We start from the raw sequence: 24,193 nt of genomic DNA on the forward strand, positions 1-24,193 counted from the left end.
TATCACTTTTTGCATAATCATCATGATAATGAAAAATATATATCAAGTCACCGTTTTCGGACAGGAAATGATGCAGCCTTGGTAGTTATGGAGAACGACCCCTCTATAAGAGACAGTGAACTTGAGTTTTGCAAATGATGCACACACACACACACACACCAACCAGCTGCTGCTTTGCAACGCCTTCTTGAGCAGTACACTATGAAGCTCACTTTCGCTAGCTGCACTCTAAAAATGGAACTTCACCGTATAGCACACTGTGCGACAACCATTGTCACGAATAATAGGGTTAGCGCTTCTGATTCGAAGAGAGAGGGGGCGTACGCCTTTTTGCGTGAATTATCATATATCCAAATTGATACAAAAAGGCGTACGCCCCCTATATAACTCGTGGCAATGGTTGGCCCACAGCATGCTATGCGGTGCAGGTTCCGTCTTTGGAGTGTGCACTCTTAGAAATAAACTTCACCGCATAGCACGCTCCTAGCCAACCATCATCTCGAATGATTGTTGAAAACGGGAGGCGTACGCCTTTTTTGTGGCAATTATGAACAGTATAAAGTTCATAAAAAAGGCGTACCCTCCCGTTTTCAACAAATCAGGGCAGATAACCATATCATTCGAGATGATGGTTGGCTAGGAGCGTGCTATGCGGTAAAGTTCATTTTTAAGAGTGTGCCATAAAGAGCTGTTCATTCAAGTATCCCTACTCCATAGCATGATGTGCGCCAACCATTGCCATGGCAGTGGTTGGCGATATGGCAATAATATGGAGATATGGCAATATATATATATATATGGCAATATAACCCTATCATTCGCGCACGAATGATAGGGTTATATTGTTTCTCGTTCGAAGAGAGAGGGAAAGTACGCCTTTTTGTATCAAAAAGGCGTACGCCCCCTCGCTCAAACGCGCGAAACACCGTACACAACCTCGACGGTGCGAGAGCGCTCTCGAAGAAGCATCATGCATATTCGATTTAATATTCTGGGACAGCTCCTATACTAAGAATAACTATTTCGATACGCACCCTAAAATTATTCCGGCGTATATACGCGTTTACCGGGTAAACCCATCTCAGCCAGAAGTGTATCATTCATTTTATCACGACGGGTCGAAATTTGCTAGCGCATCCAAAGTATATAGAGGATCAATGAAGAATAAAAGCCCAACACCTCCGCAGTGTCATCAATCCTCCACGTGGCCTACAGGGACTTTGAGGGTAATCTCGGTGGTCTTGCCAAGCACCCAATGCAAATATAACCCGCGCAATCTATCATTCCTCGAGAGAGGCATCAACAGGTAAATGGAGTGAGCCGCTGGAAAAGGTCAGAATTACGTCGTCTTCCTACACACTTTGAATGAAACGGCTTCCACTACATTCACGCGTTAGGTTTGCATTCTTATGCGAGTGTATATGGAAGGTTAATAGGGCTAAACCTTCATGGAACACTTTGTCTGCCGTTGTAACCGGTTCAATGTTCATGATAAACGCGCTAAAAGTCACAAGACAATTACGAACCTCGGATGATGAACCAAGGATGATTTTATGCTCTCTCTTCCTTTTCCTATAGGACTAATTTCCTTATACATTCATTTTCTTTCTTCGGATCCGAAGTACGGAATGAGTTAACATTTAATATTCGCTGCATTAATCAATTTCAAGCATTCAAACGTCAGTTGGCTGTCTTATCTGTTATAAGCATCGGCACCGAAGTGATAAAATTACCATGTAATGTTAATGTAAGTTAGTGCCCCAATTTTGTGCCGTTATTATATAATAATTAAATACCTGAAAGCTTATGAGGAAGCAAGCTGCTGTAGCTGTAAACCTGGCATTATTATTACTTGTTTGCTCCCTTAAGACACTAATCGTTATGTGCAGTTTACAGCAAATCTTGTTGGGACCACATCACAGCAATACCTAGCGGTCCTATTTAAACACTGCAATATTTGTATGAATTTGAGTAAAAGTGTCTCCCTCTCTCACGACATAAGACCTCTTCACCGAGCACTTACTTTCAGGAGTATACATGCCCTTTCAAGGAACATGCTCTAGTTCCGCGTAAATTTGTGCAGAGTTCATTGTCTTGTGTCTTTCAGGACTTTTATCGTCATGCCCCAAGGACAGGTTTAACTGTCACTCTCTAACAAGGATTGTCGTGAACAGCAAAGTCATTTTCACCCAACATCATAAAGCAAATTATGACGCAATGAAGCTAGTTCCAACGTGCAGATATATGTCCCTCTAAGGTATGTTAAGGTAACGTATAAGGGCATAAGGTATATATTAAATGAAATGAAATGTGTCCAGGCCTGCTTTTACGACAGTGCGTGTTTAGAGAGAGAATGTAGTGTAACCACTATACAACCAATAGTCAGTCGTCTCGTTGTCAGATCATTGGCCGATTGCGCCCACCGGAAGTACGAGGGATATTCGGAAAGTAAGTTCAGATTGGCCATACCATTACCTTCATAGCCATTTCTGCATTCCTGTTGAAATAATGTTTCCCACGTGGGACTACGTGCATTACTTTCTTGCGATAATCGTCTTGTATTTTTCTTCCCTGCAACGGAATCGTAAGTACATCCTAGGCATGTTTCCGCATCCGGCTTTTCCGAAGCTTTCCGTACAGGAGGCAGCCACTAAGAGCATGGATAGGTCATTACCGAAATGTAAACGTAACGGATCGAGTGGAACTTTATTCTGTCTTTTTTATTTTGGTAAGAACATTAGGCAGGCGGAAGTGCAGCACTATTTCCAGCATTTCTTATTCGAAGAAGCAGCTTGAAATGGCCCAGTGCTGCGACAGAACACGAAAACATATGTCGATGCGGACTTTACGTCCGCCTGTCGGTGGCTATCGGGATACTTAAAAGTGCGTCCCCTGGTAGATGGAGGAAGGAAAAGTGTAGACATCCAGACGCAAGAGATATTCGCAACGTCTGTGGAGATCGACGCAATATGTCGCCTGCCAAAGAGCAGATTGATGAATTGAAGAATGTTTCACCAATGCCATTCTTTAATCGAAGATTGCAACTAGGCGTTGGATAAATATAATGGAGAATTGATTGAATTGGATTGGATAACCCGTGCGCATTCGTCTCGACGGACCCCTCTGACACTTTGTGACGCTCTTTGTTTTGTTTTGTTTTTTTATTGAGATTTCGCACGTGGACTCTCCTACACTGTTGCTTTTGGTGTCAAGTTTTGTGGTGATGTTTTCATCTATTCCGCTTCAAAGTGTATAGATTTATGTAGCTTCCCTTTGTTTTCTGAATAACGCGTCGTGGAGTAGCCAGTCCCGAGTGGCTCGAGACTAACATCTCCATTCTTTTCTTTTCCAATTCAAATCAAATCAAACCGCGCGCACGTTTGCTTCCCCTTGCGCTGCTATCACCAACTTCGCCGATAAACAACTCAGCGATAAACACTGAGGACTGGTAACTTCGTCTTTTTTGTTATCTACTGTCAGTTTTGTTTTTGCATATTCTGCTTCTCTTTTTCTTTTGTCTATCGCAATGAGACAGCCCCACTCATGTTGTCACTGTTCTTTCGTCACTGGTTTAATGACATAAACACTAATTGCAAGGATGTGCAGCAGCACGTATTCAGTCTTCGCCGTGAAAAAGAAGAAAAAAATACGTTTACGCCTCAGCCTTTTGAGCGGGAAATTTCACGAAAAAAAAATCAGACATGTTACGCCTATTAGGTGACGGATACATGGCACAGAAAAACAAAACAAATACACATGTAGTGACAATTTTCCACTTCATTTGTGGCTCACTACACAAGGGCACACTGGCGTACTGGTTAATATGAGATATGAAATGATAGCCACGACATGACGCCCTCATGGCCAGATAATGTCAATGCACAAAGGCACAAAATTCACACTAAAGGCGAGCACAATCACTATAGGAAATACAACACAGAGTGCTCTTCCTTAGACATTCATTCTCTCTCTCTCTCTCTTTATAAATATGAGTGTTTGATATTCTGATTTCTTCCAATTTGCGTTCGATTTGCCGCTGGGGACGCGGAAAATTGCCTTCTATGCGGAGAGTGCGGCGCGTGGGAAAAGTCATTATGGCAAAATGATTTTTGGCTGGAACAAATGATTTTAAGTCAACATCTTCACCTGGGAGGCGAACGTCGAAACGATAATGAGGGGTTCAGCACGCCCATGCACAGCACGGCTCATTTTCTTCTGTGAAAATTGGTTAGATTTCGTTAAGGTAGGATGATTTCCTTTGGACTCAGACGATTGAGTCGCCGAATTGAGAGGATTGAGGCTGGGCCGCTGCCGAGAAAGAGTTCTCTTTTTTGGGGCGGCGCAAATTTCCCACCTGTCCCCACGAGGCGAAAAGTAGACGCCGGTACTGAGACGCAGGGAAGTGCACACCAAAAGAATTTGTGCTTTCTTGCCACAAATGCCAAAAAACAAAATCGGCATTGCACATAGGAAAAAGGTAAAAGTGCATAGGAGGACAAGAGACCTCCTGTGAGCTAAAAATGTGGATACGGCGGGGAAATGTGGATGAGTACTGAGTAGCAAACACAGAAAAGAGTATTTTAAATAAACACCATCAACATACGAATGTGCAGAGATGCACATAGTCCTGAATAATGTAAGCGGTTGTGTTGCATAAGAAACAACTACTCCTAACGAAAAAAGGACACACCGTGAAAGAGCGCTCCTAACCAACCATCATCCCAAGTGATGTCGTCCTCTCCACTGATTTGTTGAAAACGGGAGGCGTACACCACGCGCTTTCCACGAATCAAGAGCAAAAGAGGTATCACTCCGTACAACGGTTGGCCTTCAGCGTGCTATGTGGTGAAGCTTTGTTTTAAGAACATATGATCTTCGGTAATGGTTGGATCACACCGCGTTGCTATGAGTCTGTTTTTACAGTGCAAGAAGAAGCAGAATTCACGAACGGCTCTAACAACAAGTTTATTACTTGTCGCGTGATTTATGCAATATATTTATACCAGATTACGACACTGTAGACCTCCCAAGTAAACCTCCCGCAAGGCTTCTGAGTCTCTTTTTTTTTTTTCGTCTATTCCACCGATGGGGAGCTGATACAGCTAAACCTCCTATCGATAATGCCCCTAGCTTCTATTACCTCCCTCCCTCTTCTTGTATTATTATGATATAGTAGTCGAAGCACATCATTTCGTGCGATAGCGCCTGGTAATTCCTTTTCCCTGCGGGAGAGTTTACGTAGGCCTAACGAGAAGGTGCATAAACGATCCGCTTAGAGAGTGCCCTCAAGAGTACTGGGTCCGCGCAGGAGAGCACCCACACTCTTAGAAATGAACTTCGCCGCACAGCACGCTCCTAGCCAACCATCATCTCGAATGATATCGTTATCTGCCCTGATTTGTTGAAAACGGGAGGCCTACGCCTTTTTTGTGACAATTACGAACAGCATAAGTGTCACAAAAAAGGCGTACGCCTCCCGTTTTCAACAAATCTGGGCAGATGACGATATCACTCCAAATGATGGTTGGCTAGGAGCGTGCTATGCGGTGGAGTTCATCTTTAAGACAGCATGTAAAAACATGTGCACGTGCCAGGCCTGCCATTGCTAGGAACGATGTGTATATGCCTCGAGTATCAGTATTAGCACTGGTAAAAGAAAAAAAAAACATGGAGATGCTGAGACTCCATGAACCTGGATGGGGGCTTTTGCAAAGTACTTATAGCTCTGCGTCCACTATATCACAAAAATCAAAAGATGGAAGCAGCTATAATAGAAACTAGCCGCATTATCGAAAGAGAGTCTAGCTGCATGCATGCTGAATTGACAAATAAAAAAAAAGTTGAAATTTTCAATACTTTTTTGCTGTCAAGACCTTGACAGGGTCACGATTTAGTACAAATATAGACGCCGCGACAGGAGATAAAGTTACCGTGAGACGATTTCGTGGATCCTGTCATGTTTCGCCTACCGCCAACGCCATAACTTGCTCCCCATAACTTAATTGCTCGCACCCACGCGCTGACGCGCACGCATACGCAGGGCGAAGTGTAGATTGTATACATGATGGAACATGGATGGAACTTGATGGAATATTAATCACACTGAGGTTAGCACACTCACAGACAAACATCAAACAAAGTGAAATTTCACACTGAAAAGTTTAGGTGGGTTTCCTCCGTTGGAGAGGACAGCCGGTTGTTGGGCACAAAATTTACTTTGGTGCTGAAGATAGCAACAACAACAACAACAATAATAAATGAAGAAGTGATGATGACGTGGGATGTTGGGATGGGATGAAGCTAGCAGAGGTTCGTTGTTTGTGGTCATTCTCGTCCTCGCCCTGCACTCTTAGAAATGAACTTCACCGCATAGCACGCTCCTAGCCAACCATCATCTCGAATGATATCGTTATCTGCCCTGATTTGTTGAAAACGGGAGGTGTATGCCCTTTTTGTGATAATTATGAACCGCCATAAGTGTCACAAAAAAGGCGTCCATCTCCCTTGTGGACTCGTCTGCGTTCCTACATCGCAATTGTTCTCTTATTTTAATGACTTTTCATTTAATTCAATTTTACTTTATTAATAAATAAAATTTACTATATTTAATTAACTAAGTTCGTTTTGTCAATCAATTCGACTACTTGATAATTCAACTAACCAGGATTTTATTAGTCCAAACTGTAACGCCAAAATGTTCTATCTCAAAGTAGGGACAATAACTTATAGGACAGGAAGGACAATTCTCATCACTTCGACACCGACTTGCCCGCCGAACAGGCAAACGAGGTCCCCGTTTCTTAGTGAAAGCTGAAATTCATCGTGTAACCAACATGGCATTTGATGCCCTTACGTAGGAAAAAGAAAGGCGTACAAGATGATGGCCTTCGGACGGGTAACATGAAACGTGAATCACGCGTGCCCTAAGTCGCAATCTATATGCAGCATCCAATGGGATCTCCTCCGGAAATGTCCATCTTCATCTCGCAAGAAGGAAAAGTGAATCGTAGCCGGCAGGAGCGTCAGAGAGGAACAATATGCAACTGTGCGTGTACTGTATATAGGACTCGACGCAACTTAATATGTTATCGCATATACATCCATGATATGTCCACGGGAGTGTTAAATATTACAACTCCTGCCGGTTAGGCGACAAACTGTTGTGTTATGCGTACATATTAAACCGGACATGAATTTATACGTAGGATGATTTTCGTTCGTAGGACCGCCGTTCCGTTTGAGAGAAAAAGGATTTACGTGCGTATATCCCTTCGTCATAATGTGCAGAAGTTACGCTACTTATCTTTTTCATGCATTGAGTGATAGGAAATTTACATAGAAACCTGACATCTACCGCTAAACGTTAGAACGTCACTCCAAAAGAAATCCACGAAGTAGTTTATAATGAAAGGTCCATCTCCATTGTTTTCTTTTACAAATCAATCAATCAATGTAAGGTGAGTTCCGCAAGGGGCACTGCATTTTGAGCGGCACCGTGTGAATGATTGGGAGGCGCTCATTATTTAAAAAAAAAAAATCAGACGAGCTTCGTAAAAAATACATAACTTCTAAAACAGGGCGCTGTTGGCATTAAAATGGGTACAACCCATTTTGGAACCTTCAGTGGACACCTTCACCGCGACCAGCCGCGACCAAATTATGTAAACCGAAACCAATTAATTACTGCATCAAATGGCCTGCTTTGCCCGCAGATTTTTCTCAAAAAGGTGTCAATTTCCGCATTGCTGTTGGTTCACTATCGGTGTTGACACTCACGAAGTCGGAGAATGTGTCATGCACTGCGTCTGCCCTACTCCGCCCATCACAAACATTTGCGTTTGTCTCTCTCTCCCTTTCTTTCTTCCGATTCTGCCGTCGCATGCAATTTCACAGTTCAACTGGCGTCTCGTTTTCCTTGCCAGCCTCCAACGTTATCGGAAGCCGTTTATTGTTGACCTCGTAGAGAGACTAACAACACATCGCCGCAATATGAGATTCTTCCTCTCTTACAATACAACTTCGCAGAAAGAGAGAGAGAGAGATCCTGTAACGGGAGAAGCGCTGAAGAGAGTGTCACAATTTTCTGCCTCAGAACTTCTTCGCCATTGGAGGGCTCCATTTAGAAAAACAGAGAAGCAGTAGTACATAAACAAAGAGAGAGAAATATCCCCAAACGCATTCCGCCAATTCATCCTGCCACTGAAATTCTATTTCTGCGCTCCTATACGGCAACTGCTGTACGGAACAGAAAGAAATCGCAAAACGAGAATGCCTTCTCGATAGATAAATAGACGATGCGACGAACCTGTAACAGGTTTTCATGAAAGGAACAGAAAACTGTTCCGTCTATATGCCTTTTTTTCTTTCTTCTTTTTTTGTCCCCGGGAGTTTCTTGTCGCAGTTCCTCGCGAGTTTCTTTTTCTTGCGCCATAACAGTTCTTTCACGCGCAGAAAATTAAGGACGCACGCCACAGCTAATTTGTTGATGTGTATTTGCTACTTTTGTTTTGTTGTTGTTGTTGCGAGCAACACGAAACGTGTTCTCGAAAATGAAGTGCCAGGTACGTTATGTTTGTGATCAGGCGTCACGGCGCGACAGAATTAAATGGGACGATGCTGTTACCTTGAGAGCGATACAAAAAGCAAGGGATTAATTCATCCGTTGTGTGGTTCGTGGATTGCTGTCAACGTAACGACATATTTCATTCTACGGGGACAATCTTTTTTAGGTCGAGACACATGTACAACAAACTGCGCGATGCGTCGCAACGCAAAGCATCAAGCAATGCATCGCAGCAGCTTTCTATACGACACGTCGCAGCGCGACAAGACTACTTGGATATCTCCGCTCCCGTAGGCGGATTGTCGTGCGGAGCTGGTGACATTACGAACCAAGCAGCCAATGATGCTGCACCTCACGTAGATCTGACGGGTAGATCCGAGTGGTGGACAGTGTGCGTTCTGAATACAACGAGCGGCTGGTTCCGTTGCGTTGCGTGGTGAAAAACAAATGAATAAACAAATGAAGCAAATGAAATGAGGCGAATCAGCAAATGAAATAAAGCATGAACAAATGAAGCATATCAACAAATGATACAAAGCATGAAAAATGAAGCAAATGAACAAATGAAATAACGCGTAAGTGGACCTTTTTCACATACGCGTCGTATCCGAGCGGCTCTCCAGCGAACCACGCTCGGCGCGCGCCGAAACAAATCCACGTGGGTAGCACAAGGGACCAAAACCGGTCCGGAGTGGGACATGACGAGCTCGCGCCGTTCGTGCGGTCTCAACTGGTCCCCACTTCTGTCGTCCCCATACCGCGCCATCTAGTGAATGCGGAGATAACCCTGTCCGGCACCTCAGGGTCATGCGCATGGGCTGTTGTGAAAAAGGTACATTATTCTCGTTGAAGTGTGGCAGTAATCGAAAAAGCTACGTAGACAGACCACGGAATTTGAACCACGCATCTCTCGATTACCAGTCGAGCGCGTTGACCAATTCGATCACGCTGGCATCTGCGCTCAAAAACAGAGCTTCACCTCATAGTACGCTCTTAGTCAACCATCATCCCGATTGACAACGTTCTCTCCCTTGATCTGATGAAAATGGGGGCGTACGCCATTTTTGTGGCAATTATAAACTGCATAATGCAAAAAAAAAAAAAAACTGCGTACGCCACCTGTTTTCAGCAAATCAGGGGAGAAGACCGATGTCAGCCTGGATTATGGTTGGCTGGGTGGCAGAGTGCGATGTGGTGAAGTTCATTTATAAGAGTACACTCTTAAAAATGAACTTCACCGCATAGCACGCTCCTAGCCAACCATCATATCGAATGATATCGTTATCTGCCCTGATTTGTTGAAAACGGGAGGCGTACGCCGTTTTTGTGATAATTATGAACAGCATAAGTGTCACAGAAAAGGCGCACGCCTCCCGTTTTCAACAAATCAGGGCAGATAACGATATCATTCGAGATGATGGTTGGCTAGGAGCGTGCTATGCGGTGAAGTTCATTTTTAAGAGTGTATACACGATAAAAACAGAACTTCACCACATAGCACGCTCTGCGACTACCATTGCCACGAATGATATGGTTGTCGCTTCTGATTCGAAGAGAGAGGGAGGCGTACGCCTTTCTCTTGCTTCGAATCAGAAGCGATAACCTTATCATTCGTGGCAATGGTTGGCGCAGAGCGTGCTATGCGGTGAAGTTCAGTTTATAGAGCGTATAGGAGCCTCAATTGACTGGCAGGGCACGCATCCACTCTCATCACGATCTCTCCTACATTCCTTCCCATTCACATACACTCTTAAAAATGAACTTCACCGCATAGCACGCTCCTAGCCAACCATTATCTCGAATGATATCGTTATCTGCCCTGATTTGCTGAAAACGGGAGGCGTACGCCTTTTTGTGACAATTATGAACAGCATAAGTGTCACAGAAAAGGCGTACGCCTCCCGTTTTCAACAAATCAGGGCAGACAACGATATCATTCGAGGTGATGGTTGGCTAGGAGCGTGCTATGCGGTGAAGTTCATTTTTAAGAGTGTACATACACACGGGACACACACATACAAAACGAGAGGCGTACGCCTCCCGTTTTCAACAAATTAGGGGCGAGAACGATGTCATTCGGGATTATGGTTGCCTACACTCTTAAAAATGAACTTCACCGCAAAGCAAGCTCCTAGCTAACTATAACCTCGAATGATATCGTTATCTGCCCTTATTTGTTGGAAACGGGAGGCGTACGCCTTTTTGTGACACTTATGCTGTTCATAATTGTCATAAAAAAAGGCGTACACCTCCTGTTTTCCACAAATCAGGGCAGATAACGATATCATTCGAGGTTATGGTTGGCTAGGAGTGTGCTATGCGGTGAAGTTCATTTTAATGCATTAGCATTAGGACTGTCATAATGGAAAAAGCTGTATGTATGTGTATGTATGTGTATGCGTGCGTGTGTGTGTGTGTGTGTCCGTGTGTGAGATGGTGAAGCCTCACCGAGACAGCCGTATAAGTGGACATGTAAAGGGGATATAAGAAGGTAAATGTAAATGGAGGTAAATGATTTTAAACTGAAGTAAGGTAATTAACAGCAAGGGGTAGGAGTAATTGAAAGTAATTAGAGGTAATTCAAGGCAATTAAAGCAAGAAAGTTGAAAAATTAAAGTTTAAAGGTAATGAATGTAAGATAATATGTAATTAAGAAAAAGATGAAATGAAATTAAAGATTACCGACGGTAACTGCAGGTTACCAGAGGTAACTAAATGTAGTCAAATGTAATTAACGTCAACTAAAGGGGATTAAGTGAAATTCAAGATTAGCTCAGGTATCCTCCGGTTACCTTCGGTAACTAAAAGGTAATTACAGGGTAATTGAAAGTGACTGACGCTGATTAAAGGTTAATTAAATGAACTTACATAGAGTAATCGAAAGTGTCGAACCGGAAGTCGAGCTGGATCGGAAGTGGATACCAGAAGACGGTATACCGGAATGGAAGATGGATACCAGAATACCGGAAGTATAGACGGGAAATGGACAACAGGAAGTCAAGTTTAGACCAGAAGTGGACAACAGGAAGTCAAGTTTAGACCGGAAGTGGACAACTGAAAGTTGGATTTAGACCGGAAGTCAAGTATGGACCGGAAAAGGCGCTTAACGCTAACGCATTTCTCTCCAATTTACCGTTAAATTGCCACTGAATTTTGTAGCGCTCGCCACGCTGTTCTAGCAACACGGCGGTCCAGAGTGACGTGTCGGATGAATGTCGTCGTCTACGTGTCTACGATTGCAGCATGCGACAAGTCGTTAAGCGAAACTGTGCGACTCGTCGCACGACGTGTCATGCGTATTTTGTCGTACATGCGTCTCGCCCTATAGTGCCACTTTCGGTTTCTAAGAATTGCACGAGATCATTTCATCAGGCAACTTTGGGCGTGACATGCTGTGACAAACATTAAAAAAAAGCGAAAAAAAACGAAAAAGTAAAAAAAAAAGCTGCCCACCAATGCGCTTCACTCGACTCGATATGACTTTTATGATTTTTCGATACGACTCGACATGACTTTCGAGGCTTTGTTTCTTTGTTTGTTCTTTCTTCTGTGTTCCAGCCTCAGAACATCTATTTCCATCGTGTTCAACAGATGTCGCTTTTGCGTCTTCCCGTCGTATTAATGTGTATGTGAGTGATAAAAACATGTAAGGATGAAAGTGGAACGAGTGAGTGAGTGGGTGTGGTTTGGGGCCCCTTCAGATGACGCAACCTTGGAAGTCGTTGGAGAGGCGTGTTAGCTTAGCTCAATTAGTACAGCCCTGGACCGGCAATCCAGAAGGTGTGCGTTCGAGTCCTGCATGCGGCTGGCTAACCTTTTCAGTGACTTCCTTCTTTCTTCGTGACTTTTATATTTATCCGCGAAGAAGACTTTATGCGAAATGCCGGTTTTTCTTCACCAGAATTCACAACCGCAGGAACACGATATATATTAGGCCTCGCGTTTTATCACGTAGCAGTACCTGGGGGACTCGCTGTTTGCCCTTTTCGCTCACAGTGCAGAGTTTTATTACCAGGCAAGTCGGGAGGCTAGGTGAAAATGGAGACAGAGAGAGGATGGTTCTTGCTTGCTTGCGAAATTCATTACCTCCGACGCCATTAGAGAGCTCTTGTAATAGAAACATCGCTAATCCTGCGGCTTTGACGACAAACAAGCCTCTGACTGCATTTTAGATGCTGCGAGGATGATGGAGCACGTGTCGCTATATACAAAACGCGATGGAAGCAGGCTAACACCATAGCGCCTGTGTATAGCGAGCACGGGTCAAAAATTAAAAACAAAATAGACACAGAGAGAGAGAGGGAAAGACTGAACGCAGGTTAAATAACGCAGTTTGGTGGAAAAGCCTTTGGTTACAGCTTACCGAGTGTGGAGGAAATTAGGTAGTAGAGTATCGCTTTGGCGATGAAGCACTCAACCATCATAACCAAAACAAAGTTGTTGTTTGTGGAGAGAGAGAGAGAGAGAAAAGAAAAGTTACCTAGCGTGCGTTTGATATTGGGTTTTGGCTTAGCAATATTTACGGCGTGGCAGTTGAGGTGGAGTACAGCTGTGAAAAATACCATGACTCTCTCATCATGCAATGGTTGCTGTGAATCACCTCATCCCCATCGTCATTGACGTACTTGTTGTTTTTGTTGTTGTACTTTTCTGTTCTTGTTATATAAGAAAATTTATTAACATCACCGACGCGCTGCTGGGACTGCTTCTACTCCAGCACAATACATGCTATACAATAACTACGCAATGCTATACATTAGCTATAAACTTATGTACCTATAACTACAAAATTAGATAGGCATAAGGTATGTAAGTATGTGTAGGCGCTTATATGTACACCATAGACACCAAAACTGTACAGTCAATACGTATAACCACGTTAGTGACTATATACAGATGAAAAAGCGAGAAGACAAAAGGTGGTAGTATCCAACAGATGATAACTTAAGAAATGCATGAATTCGCAGAAGGCGTATAAAATACGTGAGATACATACATAAAAATTACAGAAACGTTAAACAAAATGGATGGGTGAGTGTACATTTCCTGATCCAGCCACCTGCAATTTTCTGACTGATCTGTTTGTAATGTCTGTCCGATGTTTCGAAACGACGTTCCTCCTCACGACTGTAAATCTTTTGCCGTAGCAGCAGTTTTCAACACCCGAGTTTCAACACGTATGTACAGAATCGTGATATGCACATACAACCCATATAAGGGGGAAAAAGTGTTTTTAATCCTTTGGGGGAGTAAATATATCTACGAAAGGTAATGCGAAGTTCAGGGGCTATTTGCAATGCTGGGGGGTAAATTTCAGGGTCAGGAGACTAAGGGAGTAACTGCAATCTAGGAGACTGAAACTGCTCTCCAATTTATTCATTTTTTTTCCCTTAGAATCTAGGCTCGTACACAATTTCTACACAATCATTCACGATCAAAAGTGGGCCGACCATGAAAAATTGGAAATAGTGTCAGTATGTATATATGCATCGGCATATGGCGCGCGTGTGTGCGTTCATAATCGTTTAATAGCCTTCTCCCGTGACGATAAACGCCGTTCGATGGCGAGAACGACACAACACAATGCACTCTTTATCGACGGAATAAGGATTTCTCGTCCGGCAAAGAATAACAAAACGTTGCGCAGCCATCATATCGCCTTCGCTCTAACGTTTACCTCTCAGAAAAGATGAGCATTTGCTTTTGCACCGCAAGATCGTTGAAATAAGTTACAAACTGCGCTTCCCTTTCTCCGCTGTACGAAGACGGGAAGAAAATAAGAAGAAAAAAAAAAAGAAAGAAAAGAAAACGTACGGCTCCTCTTTCGTGTGGGTCCCTTTACGCAAAACAGTGCACAATCGTTCAACCTTATTGAAGGAGAGGGTGCTTTCAAAGTAAGCCGGCGAAGGCGCGCTACTTCAGGCGTACATATGCCGCGTTTCATTCGCGTATAATTTTATTTGCGCGCTCGCGACGCGCGGTATATATCTTTCGCCTTCATTTCCCAAGGCCCCGGTGCTTACTTCGTTAGATGAAAGGATGAGATCGAAGCCGACGACTTTGAAAAAGGACAAGAAGAGCGCAAGCGGAAAGTGGGGGGCGGGGGACTCACGGGGTGGTGGCGGCGTCGGCGCGGAAAAGCTGCCGCGGCGTTTTTGCCGGATAGGATGAAGCGCGAAGCAGGCGAGATGTGCATACGTACAGCTCACCCGTTCTCTCCCTGTATTTGGGCGTATATAGCACCGCGCGTTTACCATAAAACGCTTTCTTGTGAAGTCACCTAATTGCGGACCTATAGTTTACGGTTTGTCGGAAGTACAGGACCTATAGTTTGATCGACAGATTTCATATAGCGTGAAGGTTGTGATCGTATAACAGGACATGACATCATATCCAGGACATGAGTACTATATAATCCAGAAATCTCTGGTGTCCGGCCGACGACTCCAGCAACATGGTGGCAGGGTACTACAAGTTCCTCGGACACGCCACACCGCTTGTAAAGCTTGTAAAACCAGTTATTGTTGGACACCGTCACACGCGAGATCACACCGCTTGTAAATGATAACTCTGATCCAAAAGAACCGAGAACACTTGCGTTATATTCCTAAATATATTGTACAACGATGCCACGTGAAATATAATGTTGCTGGAAATATCGCAGCCGTCGAAAAAGCCACGCAGCGGCAGGAGTGGAACCCGCATCTCTTCATCACCGATCAACGACATTGAACGAACAGGGCACGCACCTACTTTCTCCACCTTCTCTCATGCAAGTTTTCTATAATAATAATAATTATTATTATATTTATTATTACTATTATTTATTTATTTATTTTCTTTCTGCATACACACGAACAGCATGCAGATGACGAATCAGAGTCATCTGGTGAACGAGATGGGATGTAACTGTCCTGAGGCTGACTAGAAACACTGACACAGAAAAAAACACAACACAAGCCTCAACGTTGTGGCTGTTTCTATGGATGCCGTATTTCAATCTCCATGTGCTGAGGCACCTCAAGGGTTGAGTTATGTCTGTGTGTTTCGGTGTTCCAGCCTCAGAATAGTTACTTTCCATAATATTATAGCTACCGGCCATTAGAAATGGTAACTGCTTTATTTACAGCACGCTGTCTTAAGCTGGCGACTGCATACCAGGGGGTAGTCTGTTTAATGAATCACTTCGTTTTGTCAACTGACCACTCTGACATACACGGACAAAAAATCGCATGCACAAAGAGCGATGTATGACATAAGCCGGGAGCGCTGCATTTACAGTCCACAGATACGAATCAGGGTTGCCGAGTTGCCACTCTGGAGTTGGAATGATTCCGGAAAGCATTCCAGATTTAGCAGAGCCCGGAATGGAATTGGAATGGCGGAAACTGTCCTAGGAATGGGAATGGAATGGAATGGAATGGTCTGGGTGCCCCGGTGGCAGTTTTGGTTTCAACGTGCTGGTTTCTGCCCTCGCACCCTTTGCACCGCACCTGCACACGGTCGAGAGTGAAATAACCTTGTCTTTGTGCTTTTTCCGTGCTTGGTAATATCAATCTCCTCTAGCACTTGCTGGACTTGCCAGTATGGTTACCGGTCCTTTTCTTTTATCGAGGGAATTAACGGAATGGAATTGGGTTGCCAAGCCATTCTAGGAGTGGGAACTGACCATACCTTTTCATTCCGAGGAATTGAAAGGAATGGAATTATCGCAAATCTCCGTTCCCCGGAATGGAATTGGGACGGAATGCGAGACCCCATTCCGCAACCCTGATTCGATACATTGAGTGACTTCGGAACGACAGCGGAAACGGACAAATACGCGCGTAGCCAGCTTAATAGCCTTTTTCTCGAGACTACAGAACTATTACTGCGGTGTAAAGACCTTCAACAGCATCGATGGGTGCGTGATCCCCAAATGATATGCGACGCTGATGTCAACGGGATGCAAATGTGGTGAAAGCAACCGCCGCGGGGCACTTTGAGGGTGGAAGCAAGAGTGGTCAGCCATGCGGAAGACCATGATTCGATTGGTTCGATCTATCTATTGAACCCTCGCAATGTCGGGTAAGTGCCTTCCGCCCCCACAAAAAAAGAGCGTGAAACAACGAAGAAGAGCGGTATCGATTCCAACGCTCAACTTTGGGGAAGTTGCGAGAAAGTTTTGCCTCGAGGAACTATTGGGAAAGCGGCAGAGGCCTGCTCACGCAGGCCACACGGGCTACAATTGCATTATAGATGGATAAAAAGAAAACAACGGCGCACTTAACATGCGCAAATGACAATGCACAGACAAAAGCCTTTTGTCGATACTAGGAACGTTGCCAAGGGGTGATATCCGCGTTATAATTGTTGCACTGAATTCAACTTCAACTTGTGTTGAATTCAAGTACATACGTTGTATCACCTGTGGCACCCCAATTATCATCATCAAAATAAAGTTGTTGTTCGCCATATGGGAGTTGCATTTTGGATGTCGTTGAATAGCTTTGCCTACAGATGCAGGACATATATCACATACAGATACGTAGCATGTGGAGGGGGGGGGGGGGAATCGCTGTCTTAAAAAAAAAGAGACAGGAAATGTTAGCCAGGCAAAGAGCCGGCTGGTTATTCTAAAGAAAAATGAAGAAGAAAGATAAAACAAAACGGAATAGAAGAAGAAAAAAGGGAAAGAAATGGAAAGGAAAGAAAGAAAAAAAAAACACTATAACAACGTCACAAACTGAAGGATTACTCAAGTATATATACCACGAACCTGAGAGTATGAATAAGATTACTTGCACAAATCAGAGGTCGGAGAGATAAAGAGTATTCATTAAATGACAGCCTCCGCAGTCTGACCATGACAGTCTTCACCAACGCGTTATGCAACATGCGTAGACTGAGTCAGTGCACTCTAAGAAAAAAGGGTGTTAAAAGGTGGTAACCTCTATAGTTACCACCTAGGTCAACATAGCGTCTGATAAAGGGTGTAAAAGGGTGGTAAAAGTAAATTTTCATATATCCAAATTGCTACAAAAGGGCGTACGCCCCTCTCGCTCACCGAATCAGAAGCGGTAACCCTATCATTCGTAGATAGCAGGTAGAGTTTGAGTTTGAGTTTGAGAGAAAAAAAAAAAAAAAAACGGAAGATATTGAACTCGTCACCTGACGAATTCTGCTACTCCCACAAAGAACCCCTGCCTATAGGTAGCAGGTACAACTTTACAACCTTTTAGGAACAACATATGCGACAACTATTACCGCCTATAAGGTGTAACTGCTCCACCCCTTTTTCCCCCAAGAGTGTGCTTACCGTCCACAGACGAAGGAAACTTTACTTCGTGATGTTCAGGAAACATATATCGCGTATACGTTAGTGTACATATTGTGTCGTGTACAGTAATACTGCTTTCAATTTCCTAACGTAGTCCATTGTGACCTGTACAATCCCAGCTTTCCTCTCTTTTTCTTAATAAACATATCCGCCCCCCTCCCCAGCCTGAAACGTCCATGCCTCTACACAAGCTCGGGAAGCGTGTGCCTCACATTCATGGCGCGGAAGGCAATGCTCTACGCACACTCTTGGCAACGTTGCAAAAAGTAGCACAGGTTGCATAAGACCCAAAAAACATGCTACAAGTCCATCGGATATTAAACTTGTCTAAAATGTACAACACGCGTATTGTCACGTCACATACAACCAGCAGACTGCCCCCCCCCCCCCCCCCCCCCCCGCAAAGAATATCTGACCCATGAGATCTGCAGGTAACGATACTTCCTGAATATCAACATCATTCTTTCGTTTAGATTCCCCAACCATCATCCCGTAATAAAGTTGTTGTTTTTTCGTTTAGATATCTTCCCGCTCCAACCTCTCGTATGAGAGAATGGCATCTGCTGTGGACACCGCACTTAGTACGAGCGTATAGACGACAATCACATTATACGAGCCGGTCTCAGATGCAAGATGCATGGTACACGATGTCAAGTCGTACCAGGGTGTCGCGTGGTTTGCATGACAGCGACTCTGAGATGATCTGCTGCGATACGTCTGCGCTTACCAGCTCCCAGCTGCCGCTTCGTGCGTGGCTGCGCGACAGAGGGTTTTGGGGGCCATGGAGTGTAATCTCAACTACCGTCTTTGTCCGGAAGAGGAAAACATTGAGCAACGGCTTTTCTGAATTGTCGAGACGCCATCATCTTTCGAGACGTTTTCCAGCGCGCCTTCAATAAGGACATGTACTTAAATTCCCGTGCTATATACGCTTCTTTCCCGTCAGGCCTGCGGATGCGATTTGCCTCTGGATGTCCTACACCTGTTTGGGTTATAAGCATTGTGGGTCGCTAGACGTATATACGACGCAAATGAGCCACCCGTCGGCATCTCGCATCTAATATTCCGTCGCATGGTGTTTTCTTTGGCGCAGTTCTTAGTGTTTACATCCTGTGACGAAACTGCGCACACGTGGCTGAACGTCATCAATCTCTTACGAACCGGCCCCGTAGTTTAGTCATTTTGTCTTATCGGTCAATCCTGGTGATGTCTTCATGCCATTACTTCATACGCGTGTGCTTATTATTCTAAGCTTACGTTACCTTGTTCATGCGGGGTTTTGTGTTTGCAAAGTTTCGCGGCGTTTGGGTCGTTGTGAAGTTTGCTTTTGTAACGCGCGTTATAGTCTCATTTTTGTCGCTGTATTATGTTACGTGCAGCAGTTTTCAATGAGTTGTACATAATGTAAATATTGTTATTCATTCGCTCATGTCATTCTTGTACGTAGCACAATGAACCATAATAAAAATTTGAAAAAAAAAAAAGAAAAGAAAAGCTCCCATGGCATAGTGGTTAGGATGATCGCCTTCCACGCCGAGACTGAGAAAGGAAGCGGGTTCGAATCCCACAGCACCGGCTGTGCTTCCTGTGGTTTTCCGGCAGTCTTTCCGGACGAATGTCGGCACAGTTCCCCATGAAGTCAGCCCAGGACGCAAACTAACCCCCTGTCCCACATTCCTCCCTGCAGTTCTCTCGCCATATATAATTTACGTCTATTACGCTCATAGCCGCTGTTGCTTTCCGGCGCTAACTTCTAATTTCAAAAAAAGTCTGCACTTTCTCAAGTAACCCACGGCCGTGGCAGCTCATTTCTGCACCAGCGCACTCGCTTTTACTCCGTTCATTCCTTTTATCTAACCTTCGACTCGCTGACGTCACAACACATGGCTCTTACCTGATCGCCATAGACGGCTTGACGTTCCCTTTTGCAACATACATACACACAAAATGTTTGCCATTATCGTCCCCCGTCCCTTCCGCAAAATCAGTACAGCTCGAATCAGAGTTATATAACTTGAATGCCATTCTGAATTTTCTGAAATCGTATTGACTAAAGCAGACGATATCCCGACTTTATACGTCAACTTTTTTTTTTTTTTATTGCGTGTTAGCGCCGCGAAGCAACTGTGGCTATGAGCGACGTACAGATGTGGACAGACGGAGAGAGGACAGCAGGAAGGAGTGGGGGATAGGGGGATTAGTATGCGTCCTGGGCCGACTTCAAGGGGAACTGTGCCGACATTCGTCTGGAAAGTCTTCGGAAAACCCAGGGAAAACCTCAGACAGCACAGCCGGTGGTAGGATTCGAACCCACCACCTCCCAGTCTACAGCACGACCTTGGTTATCACCAACGAGCGGACGCCTTAGCCCACTCGGCCATGCCGCTGGTTTATTATTATTATTATACGTCAACGTATCGAAGGAGTGAGAGGAGGTATTTTAGCAGGCCTCCTGTATCTAGGTGGTGCAGACATAGCAGACGACACGGTCTACGTCTTTTCCTGTCGTCTGCCGTACGGAATATCTTGTCAACCAGGATACCAAGCGCAAACGAGCAAGACACAGCGATGGGGACAGGACAGGGAGCGCTTGTCCTGTCCCCTGTCTATGCGTCTTGTTCGTTTGGTTGACGCGATTGACATGTACCGTATGTCCAACTTGCCCTTGCCGTGCCCTTGTGTCGCAGAATATTCCCTTCGTTGGACGCTCATGCGTACGTATCAACAGAAAGCTATGAAGTTTTCCGCATCTTGCTCTGGACCTTTCTTTTATATATATATATATAATCCGCGTTAGCGCCGCGAAGCAACTGTGGCTACGAGCGGTGTAGACAGACGCAGAGAATGCACATGTACATGCAGGAAGGAGAGGGAGGACAGGGGGGTTAGTATGCGTACCGGGCCGACTTCAGGGGGAACTGTGCCAACATTCGTTTCCGGAAAACCCGGGGAAAACCTCAGACAGCACAGCCGGTGCCAGGATTCGAACCCGCGCCCCACCTCCCAGTCCCGACCTGGAAGGCGATCATCCTAACAACTAAGCCACGCGATCTCGTGCTCGGGGGGGGGGGGGGGGGGGATATATTTATTAGACGAAAGGGAAAAAAAACGGGGCAAAGGTCAGCCAAAAGGGACGTCGGCTTGCTATTCCGCAACAAAAAGAAAATTAACGAAGGTGAAGAAAGGAGCATGAAATAAATAAAAAAAGAAAAGAAGAAGAATGAAGTTGAAGAAAGCTGGTGCTCGGCTTTTCTGGGAAATGTCACTTATACATGGATAAATGGAACTGTGACAGAACGGCGGTCTCTGTTCGAAATATGCCTCAACTCCCGACCTGAAGCTTTTGCGGTCAGGTCGTTTCCGAGGTAGCAGTAGAAAAACCGCGCAAACCGCCTGAACCCGTTATATTCTCCGCTGCGTTATTTTTATATCCAGCTCCGCAGAAATTTGACAGTGCCAAAAATGTCATCCCGCCCAGCAGAGGAGCTCAGTTTGGTGGATAATTAGGCTGTATCTTACTGCGCAGTTGTGTCTCTTGTGTGTACTCGCAGTGTACTACGTATTATTATTATTTTTTTTTACGGAGCTTAAACGGACCCATTGCAACCCACGGGGCTGGATTGCCCATAGGTTCAAACGGACGACAAAAACATTTTTTGCCTCCGTGAAAAACTGACGTGAAAACAGTCACGCATTCGTGTGAACATGATACAGTAATACAGTCAAACTCCTAGCGAACACCTTTTTAACGAAAGTAACACTACAGCAAATTCTTTTTTTTTTTCTTTTTTCTTTTTTTTTTTTTTTTTTTTTTTTGCGGTCCCGCTGGAGCCTATAGGTCCAATAATGGACATCCTTATTAACGAAAATACCTTTACTGCGATTTTTTTTTTTTTTTTTTTTGCTGTCCCCTGAGTTTCGTTGCAAAGGAGTTTGACTGTAATAAAAAAAGAAAGACAGAAAGAAAGAAAAACCGGAAGGCGAAAAACGAAAACGGTACAATCTTACACGTTGTTACCGTGTGAGCGTTATCACCGTTGTTGAACCTTCAAATACAAAATGTTGCAGACTCGTACTCAGATTGCACACAGATTGAGTTTAAGCAAAAGTTCAGGAAATATGTTGTTGTTACACCAACTAATGCTGTAGAGAAGAAAACTTCGCAGAGATAAGCAAACGCGGAATTCGCGAAACGAGATTGATTATATATACTCAACGGACGGGCGGAGTCATCATTACAGTTACGTTGGAACTGCTTTACGTATCATTGCAGACATGCGTCTAAAGCTGAAATGACACACAGCCTCCAATAGGGGGTGCACAGTAAAGAAAGGGATGGGGGGTGTCGCAAAACATTCGGTGGGGGTGAAGGGGGATGACTTAACTGCTGCTGCACGTCAACGATTGCACTCGACTTTCAGTACATTTTGCTGCTTGGGAATGCACGTTTCCCTCCCCGAGTAAAACTTCGCAACAGATTTTTAAAAAAAAAGGAAAAATGACGTTATCAGTGAACAGCGACACTTTCACTTACTAATTTCCCTCAGCGAACGTCCAGCACGCGGGCCAAGACGCGGAACACACTCGAAACCACGGTTATTTTTCCACCACAGCCGTCACAGAGACCACACGGGGTCGCGTGTATCCAGGTCACGCTTTGCAAAGGCTCACATGAGAAGAATATACTGTGAGCACGGTCGGCTCGGTCCAGGCTGGGCTAAGGTCCCACAACGAGTAACGTGCTCGTCTCCGACCATCGATTCAACGCTGTCACGTGGCCCGAGCACGGAGCTGCGTCCGCGCGCGGGACAGACACGGCCCTCAAGACGCCTGGTGGCGGTGAGTGGTACGAACGCTACCCCGCGCTCACGCGGCCTTCGACACGAACGTGTGTTACACAGCGCTGCATGAATTTATCCACGAAATAAGCGACAGCGGAACAAAGACGAAACACAACGAAGTCGCACTTTCAACCTCTAGTTACTGAATGGTTGAAAGTGCGACTTCGTTGCGTTGCGTTTTTGTCCTCTTGTCGCTTTTACTTCATGGTACTTCGTGGCTCTGTACCAACCAGCCCTACACATTCTCCTATCTGCATAAATTTAGCATCTTTTTTTCTGATCCGCTATCGGAACTTTTCCCGTAGGATGTAACTTTGTTCGATCTGGATGTGTCTTCTTCGAAACAAAATAACACGAAGATTTTAAACGAGCATGACATTTCTTTTCTTCTTTCTCTTTTTTGCAGCGTGACATGGACACTTCAGGAACAGTCACGAAAATCATTTCCTTTGGGAAAAACGCATTTCCATTATTTTTTTTTTGTCCTTTATCTTCCTAGTTCTCTTCTTTTTTTTCTTTTTTTTTCTTTTTTTTACAAGAGCGCGCGCAGCGGCGACGTTCTCTTAGTTCTCTCGCTGCTCTTTCTCACGTGTTATGACGCCAGATCGTCGAGCACTTTTATAGGCTGCCGAGAATGCGGCGAGGGAGAAATGCGACGGGCCGACTGCCATGCGTCAGACGAGGGATGTGAGGGACGTGCAAATACTACCACAAAAATAAATAAATAAAGAGAGAAATCAAAAGGAAGACGCTTTCCTACCGCTCGAGAAGGCTCTCCTGCGCTGCACTCGTAGTTTTTGTGCGAATATATCTCGCACGACTTGTAAAATTCTAATTCCTTTAACTGTTTAACTCTCGATAACGATAAAGAAGAAAGTAGAATATAGAAAACGGGGCAGGCCACACGAACCTTAAAGTGTCGAAGATGTAATTTCCTTTGCCTTGGTCCTCCTTCTCTTTATCCTCGGTTGCTTTCCATTCCGAATGTCCTGCGACTGTTGCGTTGTTCAGTACCGGTACAGGCAACGCATATGCCCCAGTTTTCCTGCAAGATGACCCGAAGAGGTCAAGAAATCGAGAAATTACTCTACGTAAAAATGCGGAGTCGGACGCTTGTTTGTGAATCCCTTTCCCTCGCATCACGATAAAAACCCGAGACAGGGGGACGACAAGGAACGGCTTTTTTTACCGTGGTGAATTCTACTACCCAGCTGGCTCGCTTCCTAGCTATTATTATACTGTCCCTTTTTCCACTTTATTCGTCGTAATGCTCCAATAGCACCCCGAAGCAACTGTGGCTATGAGCGACGTACAGACGTGGAAAGATGGAGAGAGGGCAGCTGGAAGGAGTGGGGAACAGGGGGGGGGGGGGGGGGGGGTAGTATGCGTCTTGGGCCGACTTCAGGGGGAACTGTGCCGGCATTCGTCTGGAAAGTCTTGGGAAAACACAGGGAAAACCTCAGACAGCAC

The 24,193-nt window shown here is 44.7% G+C and overlaps 1 protein-coding gene across 2 annotated transcripts in view; it reads right to left on the minus strand.

The window, feature by feature from the left end:
- LOC135371080 (chondroadherin-like protein) overlaps positions 1-24,193 on the minus strand; it is a 157,765-nt gene that overhangs the window by 129,247 nt on the left and 4,325 nt on the right. The window contains exon 2 of one of the 2 annotated variants that reach the window (XM_064605069.1): positions 23,634-23,768. The gene's annotated coding sequence lies outside the window, so the exon portion shown is untranslated. Of the gene's footprint in view, positions 1-22,416; positions 22,687-23,633; positions 23,769-24,193 lie in introns of those variants that run through there. The other variant, XM_064605068.1, reaches the window with a different exon arrangement.

This window comes from Ornithodoros turicata, chromosome 10 (genome assembly GCF_037126465.1).
Source record: "Ornithodoros turicata isolate Travis chromosome 10, ASM3712646v1, whole genome shotgun sequence".
Taxonomy (NCBI): Eukaryota; Metazoa; Arthropoda; class Arachnida; order Ixodida; family Argasidae; genus Ornithodoros; species Ornithodoros turicata.